This window comes from Pinus tabuliformis, chromosome Q (assembly GCF_031772625.1).
Source record: "Pinus tabuliformis cultivar Carrire ecotype Pingquan chromosome Q, CPIR1, whole genome shotgun sequence".
Lineage (NCBI taxonomy): Eukaryota > Viridiplantae > Streptophyta > Pinopsida > Pinales > Pinaceae > Pinus > Pinus tabuliformis.
In genome coordinates this window covers 726,728,360-726,750,963 of record NC_142296.1, presented here as the reverse complement: position 1 = coordinate 726,750,963, position 22,604 = coordinate 726,728,360, and positions in this window count along the sequence as shown.

Here is a 22,604-nt window from a genome sequence, read left to right as displayed (position 1 = left end):
GAAAGCTTGAGAGAGCAAGGAACATTAGGATGGCCTCAAGTCTTGCAACAGGAGCAAAAGTTTCCTCAAAATCTATTCCTTCTTGCTGCGCATACCCTTTACAAACAAGTCTTGCCTTGTTTCTAATTACTTCCCCATTTTCATTCAACTTATTTTTGAAGACCCATTTTGTCCCTATAACATTCTTATCCTTTGGTCTAGGAACCAACTCCCAAGTGTTGTTCTTTTCGATCTGCTCAAGTTCTTCATCCATTGCTTTGACCCAACATTCATCTTTGCATGCCTCTTTTACATTTTGTGGTTCAGTGGAGGAGAGTAATGCCAAATAGCTTGAAGCTTCTGCAATTGTTCTTCTTGTTTGTACACCTGCTTCTTTCTGCCCCAAAATCTGAGATTCTGGATGATTCTTCTGAACGTACTGGGATGGAGTCTTCTCTTCTATCCTTATCTGTTCCTCTGGTGCTTCTTGAGGTTCTTCTTCTTCGTCATTATGTCTTTGAGGGTAGTCTTCATCTTCTTCGATATTTTCATGATTTACTTGCCTAGGAATGTATCCCTTTTCATCAACCACTACATCAATGCTGTCAACAATTATTCCAAGTCTTTTATTGTAGCACTTATATGCTTTGCTGTGTGGAGAATAACCAAGAAGAATGCCTTCATCTGCTCTAGGTTCAAGTTTGCCAAGTTGCTCATTAGTATTCTTAATATAGCATTTGCTCCCAAATATTTTGAAGTGCTTTACCGAAGGAGTCTCACCATACCAGAGCTCATGAGGAGTTTGAGTGCTGTTCACTCAGACATTTGTTTTGTTGAGAATAACAACTGCAGCATATGCAGCTTCACCCCAGAAAGTTGTGGGAGTTCCGGAATCATCAAGCATAGCACAGGCCATTTGTTGGACTGTTCTGTTCATCCTTTCCACCACTCCATTTTGCTGAGGAGTTCTAGCTGTAGAGAATTCCCTTCTTATCCCATGTTCTTCACAGAAATCGAAAAATTCATTTGAGGTAAACTCCCCACCTCTGTCAGACCTGAGGCACTTAATTTTGTAACCTGATTCATTTTCAACCAAGGCTTTGAAGGATTTGAATTTCTCGAATGCTTCGTCTTTGTGCTTCATAAGTCCTAACCAAACAAACCTGGAGAAATCGTCAATGAATAATATCAAGTATTCTTCTCCTCAAGGTGTCCTTTTCCTAAATGGACCACATACATCTGTATGGACTAGCTCAAGAGGCATGCTAGCTGATCCTTCCTTCTCTGGAAAGTTAGTTCTGGTTTGCTTTCCAAAATGACATGATTTGCATATGGTGTTGTCTGGAATTTTGATATCTGGAAGACCACGAACATCCTAATATTTGCATGCTTTCCTTATTTGTGAAAAGCTTAGATGCCCCAACCTCCGGTGCCATAACCAGTGTTCATCATCCTTGCTCAAATAGCATTGTTGTTGTCCTTCTTCAAATATGTATAGATTATTTGGAGTTCTTCTACCTTTGATCACTCTTTCACCTGTATCAAGATCACGAACACGACATCCGTTTGATCTAAATATCACCTCGGTTCCTTGATCACACATCTGGCTGACACTTAGAAGATTATGCTTCAATCCATCAACATACAAAACATTTCCAGCTTTGACCTTTTCTTTTAACTGAGCAGTGCCTTTTCCTTTTATAGCTGCAGGAGTATCATTTCCAAAAGAAACTTTCTTTCCCTTTTCTAAAGCAGAATATGATTCAAGTTTTTCTTTATCACCTGTCATATGTTTCGAACATCCACTGTCAATGTACCATAGATTTTCTTGTCCTTCTGCATAAAATGCTATCCCACATCTTTCTGTTTGTGGTTCCTTTATTCTCCATGTTCTGGTGCTTGAGGCTTGTTCCTTTGTCTGCTGAAACCTGCTCCTGCATTCAGAATCTTCATGACCAAAGTTATTGCAAATAGAACATTCAACTTCATTTTCAAGAGCCGAAAAGTTGTTATAGGTCCTTTTTGTAATCCCGATCATACTTCTTTGTTTTTGAGCTTCTCTAGTCATGATTGTTTTATATGCAACACATTGAGCTGCTTTGTGACCAAAGTTATGGCAAGAGAAACATTGCCCATTGAAGAAACGTCTGCGATTATCAAATCTACCAGCCAAATGATTGTAATTTCTATTGTCATCCATTCTTGAAGAAAATTGAGAAGATTTTACCTGTGGCTGGTTGTAGCTTTTGTTCATCCTTAAGACAGATTGCCCCTGGTTTACCTGATAGTCTTTGTTCGTTCTTGATGTAATTCGTCCCTGCTTTACCTGGTGATCTCCATTGTGCTTTTGCTCATTCCTTCTTGTTGCATCAAGATAACTCTTTGAGGTGGATGCTTGAGATGTTTCTCCATTATACCCCAGACCTGTCTTGTTTAGCGGAGAACGCTGTACATTGATGATCTCATCCAGAGTTTCAGATCCTTTGACAAACTTAAGATTAATAGCCTTTGTTTTCTCAATTTCTTTTCTAAGGCCAACAATTTCACCTTCTAACTTTTCAAGATATTTTTCTTTTTCATCAATTTGAAATTGTAGAGTATCAATGATCATATTCTTTTCTTCTATACATGTCTTAAGTCTAGAAATCTCATCATAAAAACTATCCATATCTATAGCATCCATGTAATCATCATCTTCAAATGCCATTAAAAGTTTATAGTCATTACCTCGTTCATCTTCATCACTATTTGATAGACCATCACTGTCTTCATGAGTGTAGTAGCTTTTCTTATTTGCATTCTGTTTCTTGTTCCATCTAGCAGGTTCCTTTCCTTTGTCAATCTTATCCTTATGAGGACATTTGGCAGCATAATGACCTACTCTTCCACAAGCAAAACATTTAAAAGGTAGCTTACCTCTGAACCTTCTAGTACCCCGTTGAAAATTTCTGACAAAATTTGATTCTTCTTCTTCTTCTGGCACGTGACTTGATTCATAGTAGTCTCCTGAAGCCTTAAAAGTAGCTTCTCTCCTGTTTGATGGACCTCCTTTTATCATTTCATAAGCAGTTAGAATTCCGTGTAGCTGAGACATAGTAAGAGTTCGTAGATTTTCCTTTTCTTCTATTGCAGATACTTTAGATTCAAACTTGGGGGACAATGATCTTAGGACTTTTTCAACCACAACAACCTCTTTTATTTCTTCACCCAAGTTTTTCATACAATTAACAATCTCATCTACCCGAAGGAAATAGTTAGCCACACTTTCATCATTATACATTCTGAGATTCTCATACTGAATCCTGAGGGTTTGAATTTTTGCACGTTTTACCTGTTCATCTCCTTCGTAGCTCAAAACAATCTTGTCCCATATTTCTTTTGTGGATTTATATTGCATAACCTTCACGAATTTAGATTGAGATAGACATCCTAGAAGAGTATTAACTGCCTTTGCATTTGTTTCATATTTCTTCTTCTCAGCTGAATCTGTAGGAGTAGCTGATGGAAAAGTATACCCTGTTTCTATAATGTCCCATACTTCTGTACCCAAAGATTGAAGATAGGCAGTAACTCTTACCTTCCAATATACGAAGTTTGTCCCATCAAAAATCGGTGGCCTGATTGATGCTTCCCTCTCGTAGTTGCTCATGATGTTAGATCTTCCTTCAAGCGATCAAGCTTCTTCAGAAGGACCTGCTCTGATACCAATTGTTGGAAATAACACTGAGAGGGGGGGTGAATCAATATTATCAAATTCTTTTCAATATATCTTCCTTATTTATACTTTGAATAATTCTTCAAATATTGATCATTACTTTGTATGTCAGTGTCATAAAATAATGAGCAGGAACAAGAAAAGCAAATAGTCACACAAAAGAACACCAGATATAAGGTGGAAACCCAATGTGGGTGAAAACCACCTGCTGCAATATGTCTATATCTTCTTTTAATAAGAAACTCCTTTTACAATGATTTTGTACTGGTGCATTCCTTTACCAGTACGTAGGCTACAACTTGCAGAGAGCTACAACCCTCTTAGCTCTTGTACTAGCCAAGATACTAGTACGTAGGTGCTGGCCTACTGAAGGCTACAACCTTCTTTTTCTTCCAGGGACCACGTTTCATAAATTTTGAGACTGGATCCATGAACATCAATCAATAATCAAGTATATATGCATCAAACAATCTCCTTTTCCCAATTAGCACTGAATCAAGTAAACACTTCTCTGACAGCTGTACCCAGAACACAGTAACAGTAACCACACACCAAATTCTGAACCCAGAATACTGTAGCAATAGACAGAGGCAGCTAGATCATAATTTAAAGATATACGCTACTTCAACAACCTGAAACCTGCGTGCAGATCTATAAAGGATAATTCCTTCTTTCAAATATTCAGACACTAATTAACCCATATTGTCAGATTTATAGATCAAGCATGCGCCTCATATAACAGATCAAAATCATGCAAAGATACTATTATTCAAGCATAAAGATTATGACCCATCAAAAGAACTTATCCTTCTTTATGCGCTAAGGTTCCTCCTTCATTCAGATCCAGATCTGCACCATAACCCAATCACAAATATTTCAGATCTAGCACTTATTAGATATTCAATTCATTCGATGATGCTTTGCCAAATGATCTCCTTCCTCTTTTATAGTCTTAGGCCTTCCACAATACCACGGTCCAAAACCATAGGATCAAAAAACTGTTGGACTAATACCATGAACCAACCATGAAAGTGCGTGAGATCAACACTTTTGGATGCAATACCACGGGCCAAAACCATAGGATCAAAAATTGTCGAACTAATACCATGAACCAACCATGAAAGTGCGTGAGATCAACACTTTTGGATGCAATACCACGGGCCAAAACCATAGGATCAAAAACTGTCGAACTAATACCATGAACCAACCATGAAAGTGTGTGAGATCAAACCTTTTCTCTACATGAAATAAAATTTTCTCTGCCTAAAAGTGCATGAACTTTTCTCTCCATGAAATAAACTTTTCTCTTCATAAAAGTGAGTGAACTTTTCTCTACATGAAATAAACTTTTCTCTACATTAAATAAACTTTTCTCTGCATAAAAGTGCGTGAACCTTTCTCTACATGAAATAAACTTTTCTCTGCATAAAAGTGCGTGAACTTTTCTCTACATGAAATAAACTTTTCTCTGCATAAAAGTGCGTGAACTTTTCTCTACATGAAAGAAACTTTTATCTTCATGAAAGTGCGTGAACTTTGCTGCACTATAATTTCTCATCTTAGATGAGTGGGTTGCCATCAAGTACAACATATGTATCATAATGCCAACACCAAATTAGGCTTGGGATAGCTCGTTAGAAATATTGTCGAGTCTACTTTCCAAATATTCCTTTATTTTTCAATTTGGAGCTCATTTCACCTATCAAAAACTTAATCTCCCAAGACTAGTCAAAAATTGTAGAATGAGGGTGCAAAAATTCAGAGTGTTGTTGCAGTAAACTTTTGGAGGCCGTCCTCAACTCCCAATTGAGCTCATGATAGTTCATTGGAATTCTATTCTAGTATAGTTTTCATTTGACTTATCAAGTAAGTCATTTGGACAATCCAAATAGGAGAAAACTTGATTTTACCCTGATCACTCCTGAAGTGTAACAACTCTCATGTGACACCTTTATTTTTGGCATTTCTCCAAAACCATGACACCTGTGTAAAAAATGAAGGAGGTTTTTATTCTTTGTTCTATTATAGACAACAAACTCTCTCACTTTTGTCAAATTCATATTTTCTTGGTCAAAAACATAGTTTAAAGAAAAACCAGCCCTTATGTGTGGTGAATGATGTTGAGATTGCAACAAGATGATGGAGCTTAGTGAAAAGAGTCGCCTTCACTAAGTGGGCCCGCAGGCTATTTTTGGCGCAAGTCTATTTTTAGACTATGTCTATTTTTAGACATATGGATCATGTCTATGTTTATGGATGATTGATCAAGTTGGGAAAATAGATGGACTTCTATTTTTGATGAAAGTGTGAGTGATCACAGTGTGAGTGATCAAGTCTATTTTTAGACTGGCTGTCAAAAATAGAAAAGTCAAATATTATTATCTCACAATAATATTTGGACTATAAACTTAATCTTATTCTCTTGGAGCACTTCAGTTTGAGCTACGGAAGTGGCACATGCAGCTATCAGAAGGAAATTCGTTTTTCTTATGAGTCAGTTGAGTTGTTGCATGCATGACTTCAGTTAGAACTCAAGTGAGTTGAGTTTAGTGGACTGGAGGTACAGTTGATGGAGTTGTGTTCAGTTTAACTTAGTTAAACTGGTTGTAGTTAGTCTAACTGCAGATAGACTAATGATGAGTTGTTAAACTAATTATTAACTCATAATACAACTAAAGAATACATCAGTTAACTCAGTTGCATGTCAGTGCATGTTCAGTTCAACAGGGACAGGTGGTAGAGAATCAGATTGCTATCAGTTGTGACTATAGTTGTGCACCAGATCTTGCACAATCAAAGGATTGAGTATGCCAATGAGTTTGCTCACGTATTTGGCCCACATTTTAGCCTTTTCTCACGTCCAAAAAGAGTGAGTGACTATTTTGCAGGTGAAAATCGAGTTTGGGAAGCAATTCTCATCAGTTTTCAGAGCAGGTATTGAGCAGTGGAGGCAGGCAAGCAGTGGAAGAGATTTGGAGATCAGATCTGAGCTGTATTGTGTGTAACAGAGGTGGAGATACTTGTGAGAAGTATTATGCTGTGTAATGTTACATGACTCAATCATTAATATACAGATAGTGTGGGGTTTTTAGCGAGATGCTTTCCCCGTGATACATACTGTGTTAATGTGTGAATGCTCTTGATGTTTTATTGTTATTGATGCTGCTATATTCTTGATCAACGTAGAGGAGCTTATGTATTGTGTATGTTTTCCGCATTAGTACATGATCAGGATAATCTCCATTGAATATGTGTTAAATTATTCAAAATTTCTACATGGTATCAAAGCTAGATAATTGTAGAAAAAGTTTCTACATGGTATCGGAGCAGCTTGATTTGTAGAAGAGATTTTTACAGGATATCAAGCGAGGGTTGATCGGAAGCAGTTGAGTTGGTGCTGGTGGAATTCAAATTTTGCAACAGTGTTGTTGAAATGTCTTTCAACGGATTGCGAATGTTATTCCAAAGCAAGAGCGACCTGGCGCTCAAATATAAACTCAGAAACAATAAAGGTGAGAATGGATCTTCATCAAAGGTATCTGATGAAGAGAATTGCGCTTTGGTTGCCAAAGCAAAGAAGGGGAAGAACGAGAAAGCTTCTCAGTCTGGTGCGAAAGGTAAGAAGCAGGATATGTCCAAGGTGAAGTGTTTTCACTGTCACCAGCATGGACACTATGCCACAAATTGTCCGCAGAAGAAGAAGAACAAGCAAGCTGTTGGATCTGCAGGGGGAGAGGCCTTAGCTTCTCAGTTTGAGCTTGATTTTTCATTGATTGCATGCTTGGTTTCAAGTGTGATGGGATCAGTGTGGTTTCTGGACAGTGGTGCGTCTTTTCACATGACGGGAGATAGAGATTTGTTCTCTGATCTGGAGGACAAAGATCTTGGAGTGCACATCGAGATGGGAAATGATGGTAGATACAGTGCGACCGGTATCGGTACCATTTCCTTTGAGAGGGAGTCTGGTAAACCCTTTGTATTGAAGGAAGTCATGCATGTTCCAGGATTGAAGAAGAATCTCATCTCAGTGGCGATGTTAGAAGACAAGGGGTATGATGTTGTTTTCAGCGAGGGAAAGGCCTTCCTGCGCAGCAAGACAACTGGTGAGACCCGGAAGATAGGGGTTCGAGTGAGGAACCTTTATCAGTTGCATGTAGATGGATGCGCAGCAATGGCAGGCAAGGCAGAAGGATTGGTGAGCCGGGATGATGGCGAGTTGTGGCACAGGAGATTGGGTCACCTTCACCATGGAGCCTTGAAGATACTGCAGCAGATCACTACAGGGCTTCCTAAAGGCACACTTGCGCAATCAGATCAATGCAAGGGGTGTACTTTGGGGAAGTTTGTGAAAGCCACCTTTCACGAGAAGGATAGTCGCGCCACGACGATCCTTGAGAGAATTCACACAGACGTGTGTGGACCTTTCTCAGTTGCTTCGACAGCAAAACACAGGTATTATGTGATTTTTGTTGATGATTTCTCTCGTAAGTGCTGGATCTTCTTCATGCAGAAGAAGAGCGAGACATATTCAAAGTTCTGTGAATTCAAAACACTGGTCGAGAAGGAGTCGGGGAAGAAGGTGAAGGCTCTTAGGAGCGATAATGGTGGTGAATACATCTCGGACGAGTTCAAGGATTTCTGCAAGGCAGAAGGGATTCGTAGAGAGCTCATAGTTCCCCATAACCCACAGCAGAACGGGGTAGCTGAGCGGAAGAACAGAACGATGGTGGGTGCTGCACGGGCAATGTTGCATGATCAGAGCCTACCCCTTCACTTGTGGGCGGAAGCATGCAATACAACAGTTTATGTGCAGAACCGTTGTCCTCATAGGATACTTGGCATGAGTACACCCGAGGAGGCTTATTCTGGTAAGAAGCATGATCTTTCTCATTTGAGGATTTTTGGTGCTAACGTTTACATGCATGTGACGAAGGATGCCAGAAAGAAGTTGGAACCGACTGCAGAGGTTGGGATATTTGTGGGGTACACTGATATGCCCCACAACTATCGTGTGTATTTGCCAGACAGTGGTAAAACTGTTGTGCGACGGGATATAAAATTTCAGGAGGAGAAAGCCATGAAGTGTTTGCTTGAGAGGGAGCTACACTTGCATGCAGATGAGGAGCTATTAGTTCCTAAGGATGAGCTTCAGGACGTGGATCAGCCACAGGACGAGGTTCATGGAGTGGAAGAGACCACTCATGCAGCGCCAACCATCAGAGGGCGAAAGCACTTGACAGAAGCTGAGCGACTGGCTCAAGATGCAGAGAAAGTTGTAGGACCACCTACAGCCCAACGCAGGCAGAGACAGTCACCTGATCGGTACACTGGATACATGACTCTTATGAGCAAGTGTGTTGTGACTGAGCCATCCTCTTTCGAGGAAGCTGTGGAGGATCCCGCATGGGTAGACGCCATGGTGGAAGAGTATGATTCTATTGTCAGAAACAGTGCATGGGAGATTGTTCCTAGACCGGAAGGGAAATCAGTGGTAGGTTCGAGATGGATCTACAAAGTTAAGCAGGCAGCTGACGGGAGTGTGGAGAAGTACAAGGCAAGATTTGTTGCCGGAGGCTTTTCACAGATTGAGGGGATCGATTATGAGGAGACCTTTGCACCTGTCGCAAGGTATTCTTCCATACGGACGATTCTTGCTCTCTCAGCGCAGATGGGATGGCACATTCATCAGATGGATGTGAAGACTGCGTTCCTCAACGGAGTCATTGAGGAGGAGGTGTACATTGAGCAACCCGAAGGCTTTGAAGTCTTCAGCAGCGAGTCGCATGTGTGCAGGCTCAAGAGAGCGCTGTATGGGTTGAAGCAAGCACCACGTGCTTGGTACACACGAATAGACAGCTATTTCACAGGACTTGGATTCTCCAAGAGCGAGGCGGATCCGAACCTATACCAGATTGTGGTGGAGGGTAAGTTGCTTATCATTGTACTGTATGTTGATGATTTGATTCTAACGGGTGATGAGCTGTTGATACTGTCATGCAAGAAGGATCTTGCTACAGAGTTTGAGATGAAGGATTTGGGCCTCCTTCACTATTTCCTAGGATTGGAAATATGGCAGCACAGTGGTGGACTGTTTGTTTCTTAGGGCAAGTATTCTCGGGAGATACTGGAGAAGTTCAACATGCATGGCTGCAAGCCTGTTGATACTCCTCTTCCTGGAGGTTGGAGGAAGGAGGATGCCACTTCGGGAGAAGAAGTGGATGCCACTGTTTATCGACAGTTGGTGGGGTCGCTGATGTATTTGGTCAATACACGACCTGATATATGCTATGCAGTTAACCAGCTTTCACAAGCTATGGTTAAGCCTACCAAGCTCTTCTGGAAGGTGGGCAAGCATGTATTGCGCTACTTGAGAGGCACATCGGGATATGGTTTGTGGTACAGACAGGAGGATGAGGTGAAGCTATGTGGCTTCACGGATGCAGATTGGGCAGGGAGCCCAACAGACAGAAAGAGCACATCAGGAGGGGTCTTCAGTATCGAATCGACAGCAGTTTCTTGGTACAGCAGGAAGCAGAGATCCGTGGCACTCAGTTCAGTGGAGGCTGAGTATATGGCAGCAAGTTTGGCTGCATGCGAGGCTATATGGATGAGGAAGATCCTGGTTGGTTTGTTCGGTTCTCATTTGGATCCTACTGTGATTTACTGTGATAACCAGAGTTGCATTAAACTCTCGGCTAATCCTGTATTTCATGATAGATCTAAACATATTGACATCAGGTACCATCATATCAGAGATTGTGTGCAGCGGAGGATCATGTTACTTTCGTACATTCCAACGGAGGATCAGGATGCTGATATTCTGACGAAGGCTCTCACCAGGAGCAAATTCGAGTACCACCGAGGCAGGATAGGGGTTTCTGATAATCCATATCTTGTCGAGAGGGAGTGTTGAGATTGCAACGAGATGATGGAGCTTAGTGAAAAGAGTCGCCTTCACTAAGTGGGCCCGCAGGCTATTTTTGGCGCAAGTCTATTTTTAGACTATGTCTATTTTTAGACATATGGATCATGTCTATGTTTATGGATGATTGATCAAGTTGGGAAAATAGATGGACTTCTATTTTTGATGAAAGTGTGAGTGATCACAGTGTGAGTGATCAAGTCTATTTTTAGACTGGCTGTCAAAAATAGAAAAGTCAAATATTATTATCTCACAATAATATTTGGACTATAAACTTAATCTTATTCTCTTGGAGCACTTCAGTTTGAGCTACGGAAGTGGCACATGCAGCTGTCAGAAGGAAATTCGTTTTTCTTATGAGTCAGTTGAGTTGTTGCATGCATGACTTCAGTTAGAACTCAAGTGAGTTGAGTTTAGTGGACTGGAGGTACAGTTGATGGAGTTGTGTTCAGTTTAACTTAGTTAAACTGGTTGTAGTTAGTCTAACTGCAGATAGACTAATGATGAGTTGTTAAACTAATTATTAACTCATAATACAACTAAAGAATACATCAGTTAACTCAGTTGCATGTCAGTGCATGTTCAGTTCAACAGGGACAGGTGGTAGAGAATCAGATTGCTATCAGTTGTGACTATAGTTGTGCACCAGATCTTGCACAATCAAAGGATTGAGTATGCCAATGAGTTTGCTCACGTATTTGGCCCGCATTTTAGCCTTTGCTCACGTCCAAAAAGAGTGAGTGACTATTTTGCAGGTGAAAATCGAGTTTGGGAAGCAATTCTCATCAGTTTTCAGAGCAGGTATTGAGCAGTGGAGGCAGGCAAGCAGTGGAAGAGATTTGGAGATCAGATCTGAGCTGTATTGTGTGTAACAGAGGTGGAGATACTTGTGAGAAGTATTATGCGTGTAATGTTACATGACTCAATCATTAATATACAGATAGTGTGGGGTTTTTAGCGAGATGCTTTCCCCGTGATACATACTGTGTTAATGTGTGAATGCTCTTGATGTTTTATTGTTATTGATGTTGCTATATTCTTGATCAACGTAGAGGAGCTTATGTATTGTGTATGTTTTCCGCATTAGTACATGATCAGGATAATCTCCATTGAATATGTGTTAAATTATTCAAAATTTCTACAAATGACTTGTCCCTTCGAATGACTTCTTGACAAATGATGGAGACCTGACGTTGATGTTATGAAATGGCCTCATACCTACTGATATACCTTATGCCTCCTCTACTCATATATATATCTAATTCCATAGCAAACCCTAGCTTAGTGGGAGAGGAAATTAGGGTTTAGTGAAGGGAAAGCAGGGGATTTGTAGAAATGAAGGGAAATGAAGGGGATGGGGGATTATAAATTCTTAGGAAAATTTTGGGAGGTAGGGAGGGATGTTAGGAAATAGGGGAAAGTGGAATTTCAAATATTGAGTGAGGGTAAGGGGTCCAAAAGGGAAAAACACAGGCCTAGCCTAAAAAAAAGTGTCAAATTGTAACAATAGGCTAGGGTTTGTGGGAAAATGGTGAACTTGAGGGATATAAGTGATGGGAAGTGTTTAAGAATGTCTATTAAGGGTGGGGGAAGATATATGAGCATTAGGATATAATTTTTGTTTATTTTTTGATCATGGGATTCATGGAACCAAGAAAAATGCCCTCAAAACCCTAGGAGAGGGAAATGAGCCTTAAAAGCACAATTGAGGAAACAAGGTATAAGATGACCAAATCACTTACAAATGATAGTTCGGAACCTGTAATAATGATGAAAACTCTTTTAACGATGGTACACTCAGCTGAGGGGTGACATGGACCAGTACTTGGAAAACTTTGGAAGGAGTGAAAACAATCCTAGACCTAATACCCAGTGACCAAATTTTTACATGAAGACTCACTGAAATGAAAAAATTTGACTTTGACATGCTATAACCACTTTGTAAGAGCATGTTTGATCACTGGTGGAAGGATGCAAGTACTAAGACTAACATTGGCCTTATTTGGGATGGCAGCTTGTTGGAGGTGTCAAGAACACTGTAGACCAAGTGCCTAACCATGTGGGCCAATACGGTCAAAAACTAAAGAAAACTTACTAGTTGCTGAAACTCAACATAACAACTTGACTCAATACTTACTAAAATAAAAATCTTACTAAACTTATTGATGGAAAAATATCACAGAGATGTGAGGGCTTCAAATCCTGATGACAATCACCTTCTTGCTAAATACATATGTACAATGAGGTGATTTCAGTAACCAATCAAGCAAATGCCTCCTTGATTGGTTTTCCCAATTAGATTTTCTAGACAAAAATAAATATTTATAATTTGATAGCCAAAAACAGAGCTGAAAATGATCTCCATCGTCACTGAATACTGCAATAATTACCTTCACTGCTGACTGCAATAAACTTGCTACTGGATCTTGAAAAACATGAAAATTACCTCTCGCTGATCTAGAAGAAACAAGGTACCTTTTTCTCTTGAATCTGATCTCTCTTCATAATGTACCTCAGTGAGAGTGTGTTCATAGTCTTCGAAAATTTCTGAACAAATAGGTGAGCAGATGTCTTCTTCAAATAACAATTCAAAACATGAAATATGAGAAGAAAAATCTGAATCACTGTCCTCAATTCCCTGGTCTTCTGCAATTTGAATACATTGTTGATCATATTCATATGACATGGCAACCAGATTGTCATGTTTCTTATTGTACTCATCAGTCATACGAGGGAAAAATTCAGATAGGTCTTGAAACCCAAAACTAACACTTATATCGTTTACCACTGAGTTATCCAAAGAATATTTTTCACTTACTTGAACAAAGATCTCATCTTGTTTTTCATAAAAGGACTATATTACCTCGTCATGAATACTTTGTTCTAATGAAATGAGAACACTTGGGTCAATAACTTTGTTTTCTTCATTCCAGATGATCTCAACAACAAAGCTCTCCTTCATGGGATTCAGAACAAGGTACTCTTGATCATCACAATTTGAATCTAGATCTAAAATAGCCAACTTGACTTTATCACAATCTAAAATTGGAACTTGATTTTCCTACATACTGTCTTCTGCTATGAGCAGATCTGAAATAAGATTTTGTATTCCATCATGTTCAATTGTACTAAGATCTTGAACCCGCTGCAAATTTCTTGAGCATATTGATAAGTATCCTCTAAGCTCTCTTTATGCTTCTAAAATGGATTTTCATACAGGGCTTCCATGATCTCATCATCCATGAAGTCATCATCTTCATAAAATTTCTCAAGATTTTCAATAAAACTATAAACATGTCTACAATAGTTCTGAACTAATATTAAGGATGGACAAGATTCTTTATACCTTTCAAAGAACATGGTATGAAAAGCCTTTAAACAGTAAATACAAGTAGGTGGTAAACTTTCATACCAAGATCTTGGCTTCACCTTCCAGAGTGGCCATGAATATCTTCATCAAGCAGTCTTCAAGAAAATCAATCTTCAACTTGCGAGTATGCATGTGAAATCTAACCAGATGTAAAGCAGCATCATTCCTATCATCATCTTTAAACATAGGCAAATTCATTTGCCAATCTACCTTAGGAATTTTATTTGGGAAACTTGGAATGTGATCTCGGCTCATGGGAGCATACCTTCGAGAAAATGAATCCATTTTGATAATAATGAATTCACCAAGAAATTCTTTAGGCTACTGGTTCTTGAAGAGTGGAGTGGCCATAAAAATTCTGAACCTTGGGATTTTTCGACACTCGAGTCGCCAGGTGAATGATTTTAGCCTTCGCATGCATTTGACTGTTGTACACCATCAGCAATCAGATCTGAACTTTGATGATCTTTCCTAAAGAAGATCTGTCACCTCTTTCCCTAGCAGTGGCGCCACCATGTTATCACCTAGATTGAATCTCAGGCCGAAGGAAGGCAATGCCAAGGTAACCACAAACCACGCTTAGCCAAGTAGCTAGCCCTACTATGCCAGGAGAGGGCTCTCTCCATAAGGATCTCAGCCAAATTGTCTGGATCTAGAAACTGATATTAGGCTAGGTATAGTAGCACAAGGTTTGATTTGATTTTGAAGGGGTTTTGCTAGATTAGGAGGCAAATAGTTAGGGCAAGGAAATTAGGTCAAAACTGCAGGGTGTTCGATGGGGCAAGGTAGGCATAATGATCAAAACTTTAGGGTTTGATGGATGAGGTGGAAATATAGGTGATGAGCTAGAAATAGCATGTAAGCCACATGGATTCTTCCTAAACTAAAGGAAACGCAGACTATGAAATGTCTATCAAAAACAGAGCATAAAAGATATGGATTCTACCTCTCAAACTTGTATACATTCACATAAAGGCAATGGAATGATGAAATTGAGTCAAAAATACATTCTAACACATGAGTACAAAAGAAGAACTGAACTAAGCATCATACCACATGGATCCCAAATAAATAACTACAATTTTTCATTAATCTCCTACTGTAACTGATACAAAATGATATGTAATCAAAACATAAGCATCCCAATGAGTCTAACCCCTAAAAATGACTAGGGAAATACATAATATAGGCTTCAGACCACCAATCCTAACCTCAAGGGGTCGAATCCATGAGAAGAGGGAAAGATCCAAGAAAGGCTGAATTGATAACAAGAGAATAGGGTGGTCAAAGTGACTCATCCTAATCCAAGCAAACTGATTCATTACACCTTATGAACTTGATATACCTAATGTATTTACCCTAGTAAGTATTAGAAACATGATAATTACATTTAACTCATCATTTACATAGATAAATTCATGATTTTCCAAGGAAAAAGTGAAAACTGGGACGAAACAGTGAAAATCTGGACAAAGTGTCAAACGCACAACGCCAGTGCTAGGTGCGGAGTGCCTATGCTAGGCGTGCCCTTCATCTTCAACTGAACTTTTGAGTGCCTTCCCAATGTCCAAATTGGGCCCAAAATCGCTTGTTGGAAAGCTATTCAAGTCTACTTTCCAAAACATCTTGAATTTTTGTATTTGCAGTTCATTTTCCCTGTCAAAAATCAATACTCCCAACACTGCTCAGCGCGCAACGCCTAGGCCAAAAAGAGGGCAGAAAGGTCATTTTTTGAGGGTTTTTGGCCCTTTTGGTCAACCAGTTCTACTCCAAAACCTTAGAAAATTCACAGGGTCCATGCACTCATCATTGTGAATCCAAAAATGCTAACCATTTCCTCATTGGATGACCCAAAAAAGCGCAGCGCCCTAGGTGCTGCGCATTTGACCTCCATGACTGTGCTAAAAATTGTCTGAAAATCTCAGCAAGTAACTTCATGCCCCAAAATGGTCAAAGTATCCAAAAATGTGTTTTTATAGCTGATCATATGTTAGAGGCATGGAGAGATGGCTCAGCAAGAATATTTAACTTTCTTTTCTCATCTTGCTTAGTAAGTTTTTCAATTTTTGCTTGAGCATTTTGAGCTTGGCTCTAGCAATTTGGTTTCTCATGGCATAATGATTTTCCATCCTCCTCTGAATGTCATTTTCCTTCTTATTCTTGGCCAAGAGCTTCTCTAAATGCTCATTGACTCTATCAATCCAATATTCATGTTTTTTATTGATCATGTTTTCCCATTGTTCATCAACAATGAGCTATTTAGCAAGCTCAACTTGTCTTTTCCTTTCTAGTTCTAGAGCTCTTTGCAACCCTCTAGTCCTAGGTCTTTGTCTTGGAGTCTGGTCCTCCTCATCATCAGGTTCACCATACTTTTCTAATGTCTCTTCAAGCAATACTTTAGCCTTCTCTGCTTCTCTTTGTGCTTTGATGCATTTCACTTCATCAATGAAGTGTTTGGTTTTTAGCTGCTTGTTTTCCTGCTCTAGGAAGTAAATAAGATATCTTGCCCTATCATGATGGTTTGGAGCTCATTGATCTTAGCATCTTAACCTTTAATGACCATTTGAATTTTCTGTTCATCCTCCATTGTGTCCAAGTCTATAAGTTCAAAATATGTTTCTTTCTCATGGAGGCCTTTCTCTTCCTACATGTCCACCTCTACCATTGTGTAATTTAGAGTGAAAAAAAAAACCCTAGGGAGGTGATGGAGGGGTATATAGATGAAGGGAGTATGTGGTAATGAGAGGGAATTTTGAGGGGATGGGAAGGATATTTGGAATGTGAAAGGGATGATAGGGAGGTAGCAGTGATAGGGGTTTTTAGGGATAGGATATATGAATTGGGGATAGGGTATAGGGAGCCTAGGCAAATAGGTGCCTTAAGGTTAGGGTTTTTAGTTTAATTTAGGAAAAATTAAACACAATGATACATCAAGTAAATAATGTATGAGCAAAGAAAATAGAGAGCAACCTACTTGTTTCATGTGATGAAAGCCTTTAGGTGACAAAATTCTGAACTTTGGAGGTGTTTTGCCGAGTTTTGAGTGGTCCTAGACCTCACTGGGCAAACGTGCAACGCTCTTAATAGGCACGCATCACCCTTAGGAAATGTGCAGCGTCCTTGACAAACGCGCAACACTCTTAACAGATGCGCAACACCTTTTTGCAGGCCACATTTGGAGGCTTTCCCGGTGTCCAAATTAGGCTTTGGATAGCTTGTTGGAAATCTTGTCGAGTCTACTTTCTAGATATGCCTTTAGTTTTCAATTTGGAGCTCATTTCACCTATCAAAAACGCAATCTCCCAAGACTGGTAAAAAATTGTAGAATGAGGGTGCAAAAATGTAGAGTGTTGTTGCAGGAAACTTTTGGAGGCCTTCCTCAACTCCCAATTGAGCTCATGATAGTTCATTGGAACGCTATTATAGTATATTTTTCATTTGAAAGAAAGTCATTTGGACAATCCAGATAGAAGAAAACTTGATTTTCCCTAGATCGCTCCTGAAGTGCAGCAAATCTCCTGTGACACCTGTAGTTTTGACATTTCTCCAAAACCATGACACTTGTGTGAAAAATGAAGGAGGTTTTTCTTCCCTGTTCTATGATAGACAACAACCGCTCTCAATTTTGTCAAATTCATATTTTCTTGGTCAAAAACACAGTTTAAAGAAAAACCGGCCCTTATGTGTGGTGAATGACTTGTCCCTTGGAATGACTTCTTGACAAATGATGGAGACCTGATGTTGATGATATGAAATGGCCTCATACCTGTTGATATCCCTTATGCATCCTCTACTCAGATATCTCTGATTCCATAGCAAACCCTAGCTCAGTGGGAGAGGAAATTAGGGTTTAGTGAAGGGAAAACAAGGGATTTGTAGAAATGAAGGGAAATGAAGGGGATGGGGGATTCTAAATTCTTAGGAAAATTTTGGGAGGTAGGGAGGGATGTTAGGAAATAGGGGAAAGTGGAATTTCAAATATTGAGTGAGGGTAAGGGGTCCAAAAGGGAAAAACACAGGCCTAGCCTAAAAAAAGTGTCAAATTGTAACAATAGGCTAGGGTTTGTGGGAAAATGGTGAATTTGAGGGATATAAGTGATGGGAAGTGTTTAAGAAGGTCTATGAAGGGTAGGGGAAGGTATATGAGCATTAGGATATAAGTTTTGTTGATTTTTTGATCATGGGATTCATGGAACCAAGAAAAATGCCCTCAAAACCCTAGGAGAGGGAAATGAGCCTTAAAAGCACAACTGAGGCAACAAGGTATAAGATGACCCACTCACTTACAAATGATAGTTTGGAACCTGTAATAATGATGACAACTCTTTGAATGATGGTACACTCAGCTGAGGGGTGACATGGACCAGTACTTGGAAAACTTTGGAAGGAGTGAAAACAATCCTAGACCTAATACCCAGTGACCAAATTTTTACTTGAAGACTCACTGAAATGAAAAAAATTGACTTTGACACCCTAAGACCACTTTGTAAGAGCATGTTTGATCACTGGTGGAAGGCTGCAAGTACTAACACTAACAACCTCCACCTTCATTCTTCAGTATGGTGAATACATTGAAAATGCTTGTATTCAAGGGTCAGGTATTAGAAGATCTTGGTCAAATTTGTTTTGTAGAAAAAGGTATGTGGAAGGTGCAGCAGATCAATGATAATGACATGAAGAAAGTGAAACTGGTTACAATGCTACATGATAGAGTGCTTACATGGTATATAAAATATAGTACAACCAATCTGAATGCTATGTTGGATGAGAAAAAGACTGCATTGAACGCAAAATTTAGAAAGATGAAATCAGAAGCTCACTGTGTTACTTAAATAAAGGAGATAAAGTAGATGGCTAACAAGTTTGTATGGGATATTGATCAAAGTTTGAATTTCTTACTGAGATAAGCTAATATTTAGATTTTAGATGAACAACATATGGAATGGTACATAGCTTTGCTATTGCCACGTTTAAGATTGTCGTTGTCTCAACAAAAGATCATATATCAGGACAAAGCATTAGAGATCACGATGAAGCTGGAGGCTTCGCTGATCGAGGATACGAATATAGGAGTCCAACAGATCCAGTCATAGTTAGAAAGACTGTATATGGAGCTGCAGGATCTGAAGAAGGGAAAGGAAGTTGAGTCAGGACTACACCCTAAAGTTTGGAGCACAAAGTGAAATGTTGTAGGCCAATATAAGAATTAGTTCCCTATGTACCAGGACTATATAGCTACGAGAGGTCCCAATCTGTTGAAAACAGAGTCTCCTTCTGGATCAAGCATCGCCTCAAGTGTCTGGTGTAGTATCTTCCAAGTATCAGGAATGCATATGAAAGACAATTGTTATCTGTTGCAAAAGTTTATACAATCACCAAAGCAACTATTTTGTAAGTTTTTTAAATCAGTTGGCCATGATGAAAGAGATTTTCAAAGCTATGACATGATGATAAACATAACCCTAATGTATAGGATGTAGGTTAAAACTCATGCACAGAATGACCAAGGCTTTCCTACGGCTCACGAAGGATTACAAGGATGAGGAAGAGGACGAGGAGGAGGCGCGAGAAGAGGTCGGGGCCATATCATCTGCTACAACTGTGGAGAACTGGGACATTTTGCATGCGACAGTCAGGATCTAACTCATCCTTCTTGTCAATACTGTAAGCAATTTGATCATGTTATAGAAGATTTTCCTGTAGTAATAGAAAAGATGTAGGGAAAGAAGAACCAAAAGACACACAGAACATTCATATGATCAAGTCCAAGCCACACGAAGACAATCCTAGTGTCAATATAGTTACATGAAGTGGTATAGCCATTGGTGAAGACAAGGTAGAAGGAAAGCAGCCGGTATCGAATACATTGGTTCTTAGGGATGGTGAGAAGAATGTTGGATTATAATTAAAAAGAGAAAAGGATACGTTTATGGAAGAAATAAAATTTTTTATGGGTCCAGGTGATTCTGCCTCTAAAACTCGGATACCAATAGTTCCACAAAAAGAGAAATTTAAAGGAAGTACTGTGACGGAGGACTCTGATCCCACAGTTCTGAAATCGTTTTTATAGACATGCATGAAGTTGTTGATGGATAAAAAGGCAGTTGAAGGACTACAAGAACTGATAGATAACTGCACTAGCAAGGACAAGTCGTTACTAGAACAATGCGTAGTAAATCAGGTTAACCAAAGCAAGAAGAGGACTAGTAGGGAAATGTGGTTGACAACACAAATTGGTGATTTTGACATGGACCAAATAATTCTAGACTTAGGATCTAATGCTAATGTACTTCCAAAATAAACTTGGGAATGTATGAGGAAACCTAAGCTACAATGGTCTCCAATCCAACAAAAGATAATTTTGATGGGTCATCTACATGGAGTAATTGTAGATATTGAGCGAGCCAGTGTGCTCGTAGATTTTGAGGTTATTGAAATAGTTGATGACATAAATCCATACCCAGCATTTCTCGGGATTGATTTGGATTTTGAAATGAATGTTATAATTAATTTAAAGAAGCAAAGCATGATGTTTGAAAATAATGGCCTCGGAGTGGTTGTTCCATTGGATCCAGTTGAAGTTGCGTGATACACAGAGCCAGTCCATGATGACTATGATGACAAAGACATTGATCACATATATAAGCTCACTACATGAGACAAAGACTAAATTAATCCCACTACCGATGGACAGATCAGCTGGGAGAAGGATAGTTCATGCCAATCAGACTCAGATGATGAATTAGAAAACTGGAAAAATCGGTTGCATGAGGTCTCTACACTACAATGCAATAGGCTTACGACATCTCTACACTATATATCAACTGAGGTACGTAAATTGCTTATTATGATTGGGTAGATGATGTCAATATATTTCGTGACCATTTTGAAAGAGACGTACCAGAGGAGCACAAGTTCCAGGCTCTAGATCTGGCTTTAAGAGCTATGCCTGTAAGATGGTGGGGAACCCACAAGGAAAATATTGCTGTTTGGAAGGAATATCATAGACGGATGAGATTAAGATTTGGCTCTGCAACAACACGGCTCAGTGAAAAGTACACAGGAAAGAATGACTCACACTAACATCTAGCTCAATGGACTAAGGCTTGGGGTGAGGTACCTCAACCGGAGTGCGTACATATCTGTATTTATACCTTAGATGTTATATCGATGAACTGATATTTGGAGACGGAGCTGCGACATGAGACTGCTGATTGGGTTGAAATGAAGGAGAGTTTCTTGCTGACATTCAATTGAAGATGGGTTCGAATGCATTGATGGAGCGCTTTAGGTGATTAAGGAAACGATCTTCCAAACACCAATCGAACTTATAACTTGTATGCAACCTAAGTGGAGCGCACATATACAACATGCTTTGGAATGCTACAATGTCACTACGAAAGAAGGCAATGAGGATCCACGAAATATCAATATTCCTGAGCCAGAGGGATTGCACGAAGTTGCAGGACCGTATGCAAAGATCCATGATATATCACAGTCGATAAAGACAAAACAAGTAAATATTAGCTCAGAAGCATAACCAAAGTTCACACATATTGGTGACTATTGGGATGAAGACATGGTAGGCAAGGTTGTTGAATTACTGCATGAATATCATAACTTATTTCCAGCAAAGTTCTCTGAATTAAAGGGTATAGTAGGTGAATTGGGTGTGATGAAGATCAATTTAAAGCCAATTAAGCAGCACCCATATCGACTGAACCCCAAGTACAAGGAAAAGGTAAGAGAAGAGATGGACAAGATGATCAAAGTAGGTATAATTGAGCTTGTAGAAGGGTCAGAATGGGTAAGTTCGATGGTGTTCCAGGAAAAGAGAACAAAGAGTGATGTAAGGATCTGCGTAGATCTGTGGAAGGTAAATGATGCATGTGTGCATGACCCCTTTCCTACGCCCTTTACAGATGAAGTTCTAGAAAATTGGTGGACAGGAGGATTATTCATTCACAAATGGATTTTCAAAATATCACCAAATTAAGATCGCGCCAGAGGATATAAGCAAGACTACCTTCTCTACCGAGTGGGGTTAATTTCAATATACAGTTATGCCTTTCGGATTGAAAAATTATCCTGAAATATTTTCAAGAGTGGTAGTTGCAACATTCAAAGAATTTATTCAGAAGTTTTTGGAGGTCTACTTCAATGATTGGACAGTCTTTGGGCTAGTTAAGAAACACGTTTCTAGTCTGCGGCTAATGTTGGATACATGCAGGAAGTATTATATTCCCTTGAATCTGAAGAAATATATTTTCTATGTACCACATGGCATATTGCTGGGACATGTCATATGTAAGAAGGGGTTGATATTCAACCCTTCCAAGATTGGTATAATTATCAATTTGGATCCACCTAGGAATGTAAAACAGCTACGCGCAACTTTGGGTCATACAAGAAGTTTATAAAGGCATATGCAGAGATCATTGCGCTAATGGAGCGGTTGTTGAAGAAGGATGCTACGTTTTGTTGGGATGATGACTAGCAAAATAGCTTGGATTTTCTTAAGGAGAAGATGGTTACTGCGCCAATTCTAGTATTCCCGAATTGGAAGAAAGAATTTCATGTGCACGCAGATGCCTCTTGTATAGCTTGGGAGTTGTTTT